Raw genomic sequence first — 4,574 nt, 5'->3', positions numbered from 1 at the left:
ACATAATTATGAGAGAGAGAGAGAGAGAGAGTGAGAGTGAGAGTGAGAGTGAGAGTGAGAGAGAGTGAGAGTGAGAGTGAGAGAGAGTGAGAGTGAGTGAGAGAGAGTGAGAGTGAGAGAGAGAGAGTGAGAGTGAGAGAGAGAGAGAGACAGAGAGAGAGAGAGAGAGAGAGAGAGAGAGAGAGAGAGAGAGAGAGAGAGAGATAACACACACCAACACAACGCATGACACTCCGAGGCAAGGATTTATTAATCTCGAACAATATGTCCAGACACGTTCAAGTACTCAGAAATTAGGTCGTATAGTTATGTGCACGACACGAGTCCCTGGCGTTTCTCGTGAATAAGCTAGGAATGAAGACGGACCTGATCTATTCTTTCGAAACTGTTTACCGGGTACACTAATTCTTGTCTGCGCTGTGTGCAGGGGGCTGGGTATGTGCGGGGTTGGATTGGGGAAGGGGGTCACAGTAGGGTTGGCCGCCAAGTGCGTTTGTATGTGTTCAGGGTTGGGCGGGGACGGATAAGTTTAAGTTTTTTTTTTACAACATCCATGTTTAGTGTGTCACTTTTTATTTGCAAGCTACAGGTTTCAAATTATAATATAATACTATCTTTATATACAACCGCTACTTTCTATACTAAGCGGACGATAAGAACACCTATAGCACACCCATAACTCTATATTAACCCAAAATACATATACGTTCGTAGACAACATTAATAGTTATACTGGCTGTTTTACCAGACATGCTCGTGATTTCACGATTTCACGCGGTCCAAACCGCTATTTAGTTTTCCAGTACGGTGTAGGTGTCGTCCACTTACCCGCCTCTTGAACGCAATAGCGTATTACATATGTCGCAGCCTGAGACTTTTAATTGAAGGAAAAGACGTTTTGACCATTGTTTGAAAGCCTGTCGTGGCCTGGCTGACGATGACACTAATAACACGATCCTCGTGTTGCCACGTAATTGTGTAAGTGTGTGTGTGTGTGTGTGTGTGTGTGTGTGTGTGTGTGTGTGTGTGTATGTGTGTGTGTGTGTGTGTGTGTGTTTGTGTGTACCCCCGTTTCCACAGGTTTGGTTGCCTAAATCACCATAAGGCAACCATCCACACGTGGATGGCAACCTAAATTGACTTTTTTGACGGAAAGAATGTCATAACAATGTTCAAAATGACATTCTTTCCGTCCTCTATAGGCGACGAAATAGGTCAAATTTTGTGCATTTTTTAGTGCAAAATTCTTCGATGCCGGAGCGAGTACTGCACCCAGTGCTGTTGTAGTGCAAGTGCACTAGAAAGGCACTGCACCCAGTGCCGCCTCTTAGGTAACCATCCACACTTTAGGTGTGTGTGTGTGAATATTTCCCAATTAGGCACTGACGATCTTAACATTATTTTGCGAAAACAGGGTCGGGAGGAAGTGGGGAGGGGGTTGGGGGGGAATTAGGGAGATTGGTAGATAGCAATTTAAGGTGAAGATATGCGAATAAGTGACACACACCCTATGGTGTGATCGTCGCTAGGCCTTTTCTTAAAATCTGTCCTTGAACACACACACGGACACTCACACACACACATACGCATGCACGCACGTACACAATACCACACACACACACACACACACACACACACACTTACACACACACACACGCACACACACACACACACACACACACACACACACACACACAGACTGAGAGAGAGAGAGAGAGAGAGAGAGAGAGAGAGAGAGAGAGAGAGAGAGAGAGAGAGAGAGAGAGAGAGAGAGAGAGAGAGAGAGAGAGAGAGAGAGAGAGAGAGAGAGAGAGAGAGAGAGAGAGAGAGAGAGGCAAGGATTTGTTTTTTCTCGAAAAGTCTGTCCAGACACCTTCACCGTACTTCCTGGGTCGTGGACGACCCAGAGCCTCACAAAAGTGTCGGTATCTCTAAAACTATGGGGAGTTTTGGATTGAGACTTCGTGTAATCCCAAAAAAACATAGAACCTTCCTATTCACCAATTATGTGCAAAGGATTATCTTTGTAAACAAACAAATAAACAATGACGTCATTTGAACTACACAGTCCGGATGTTGTGGGTCGTGTACGACCCATATGGAAATTAAGACGGTATTTTACGGTGTGTATCCCTATTCGGATGACGTGGGTCGTGTACGACCCATACTCTGCAAAGACTGCCTGGCGGTAAAGAGTTTATCCCTATTCGGATGACGTGGGTCGTGTACGACCCATACTTCTTACGTTGAATCCTTCTTTAGAAAGTATGGGTCGTACACTACCTACATCATCCGGACTGTGTAGTTCACACCGAGATCCGGTGAAGGTTAAAGCATTCAGGACTTGTCCCTGACGTTTTTCATGAATAAGCTGGAATGCAGACGAACCTGATCCATGCTGTTGATTATGTACCTGTTCCACTAATTCATGTCTGTGGTGTGTTGAGGGGGGCACGTGAGTGTGTGGAGGGGAGGGAGTTGGCCAAGTGTGCATGTATGTGTGCAAGATCAGGCGGGTATGCGTAGGGGCTGGGAGCTTGTGGTGACGTGAAAGGGGAAAAGGCTTGCAGGCCCATTCTTAAATGCACAGTCCTTCTTGTTTAAACAATCACAGATCGCAGATATGGTCAGTTCGTCACGTGGGACGAGACCATCCCTCCGCTTGGACACCCAATCAACAGCCTCGGTCCTTTCTTTGCAGGGATGGAATTTTGAGATAAATTAATGTCTCGATCGCACGAGCATTCGAAAACGGGAGGTTTTTGAGTCAATTATGAGGGGTACCAAGGCAAAAAGTGCGATATTTCAGCAGTGACTTGGTGGATTGCATACAAACATACGAGGCATATTTTTTGAAAAGGTAGTTTTGAAGCAGCTGTTGTCATATTTGAACACCCATGATTTGATATCGCACTCTCAGTCCGCTTATCGCCCTTCTCACTGTACTGAAACAGCCCTACTTAAAGTAATCAGTGACATTCTGTCTGCTCTGGATGGTGGTGATGTGTCAGTGCTTACCCTACTTGACCTTTCTGCAGCGTTCGACACGATTGACCATGCCACGCTTCTCCATAGACTTCAGACTCTGTACGGCATATCCGGTCCACCGCTAGCATGGCTTGAGTCCTATCTTATTGGCAGGACTCAGGCTGTGCTTGTCGATGGCCAGATGTCTGCTCCAGCCCCACTTTCTTTCGGCGTTCCTCAAGGTTCAGTACTCGGTCCCATCCTTTTCATCATGTACACTAAGCCCCTCTCCACACTGATTCAAAATCATTCTGTTTTAAATCAGTATTTTGCTGATGACACCCAGCTGTATAAACCCAGTCCCCCTGCAGAGACACATTCCGCCATCCAGACCATTCAGACATGCATCACTGATGTTAAATCTTGGATGGTCGATAACAAACTTAAGCTGAATGATGATAAGACTGAAGTCGTACTGTGCAAAAAAGAAGAATACTACATTTCCCTCTCCCCAACCTGTTTCTGTTCAAATAGGCAACACCGACATTCTTTTCTCACCATCAGCTAGAAACCTTGGATTCACCCTGTCATCGGACATGACCCTTAACAAACATATATCTTTAGTCTGTAGCGCAGCTTATTTTGAGCTTCGTAAGATCAGCACCATTCGCCACACACTCTCCTCTCAAACAACTAACACTCTTGCCTGTGCCTTTGTTCTTTCTAAACTTGACTACTGCAACTCTCTTCTCTCTGGCTGTCCTCTGTACCTCCTGCATAAACTACAAAAAGTCCAAAACTCGGCAGCACGCCTCATTCTGAAAGCACGAAAACGAGATCACGCAACACCACTTCTTCACACACTGCACTGGTTACATATTCAAGCCCGCATTGACTACAAACTGTCCACCCTCTGCTTTAACCTCTTTTCTGGCTCGTCTCCTGCTTACTTCTCTGAACTCCTCACCGTCGCATCCTTACCATTCCACACACCAAAACCAAAACATACGGACAACTCACTTTTACTTTCTGCGCACCCACACAATGGAATTCTCTCCCCTTTCACATCCGCCACTCTCAGTCACCCCAAGTATTCAAACGAGCACTTAAACGCACCTCTTCAAGAAATACAACCCCTGATTTTGTTTTCTCAGTCCATCAGTAGGCTACATGTAGTGTATTTGTTGTTTTAGTAATAATGTATATAAACATCTAGGACTGTTTTCAGTATTGTTGATAACATGTTCTGTTTGATTAAGGGTATTCAGCTGGTATTTCCTTGTTTTTTACTACCTATTTTATTCATGTTTTTATTACTTAGTTAGTGGAAGAATCTTTTGTAATGTATGTTTGATGGTGTATGCTTTTAATTAAGCGTTGTTGACTATGAATGTAGATGTAAATGCTTGTATAACTGTGTTTTAATTTTAAATGTGTCAAGCGCAAAGAGCATAATTGTAAAGTTATGATGTTGCGCTATATAAATGCTCATTTATTATCATTATTATTATTATATTATTTGGGTACCATTGTGGATCATAACAGGAACAAGAACAAATCTGTAATTGTCTAAGGCCAGGACCCCTAATAATAGCAGTAATAATATG

The sequence above is a fragment of the Littorina saxatilis genome, linkage group LG16, assembly GCF_037325665.1.
Source record: "Littorina saxatilis isolate snail1 linkage group LG16, US_GU_Lsax_2.0, whole genome shotgun sequence".
Classification (NCBI taxonomy): Eukaryota; Metazoa; Mollusca; class Gastropoda; order Littorinimorpha; family Littorinidae; genus Littorina; species Littorina saxatilis.
This window is presented reverse-complemented; position numbering follows the sequence as displayed.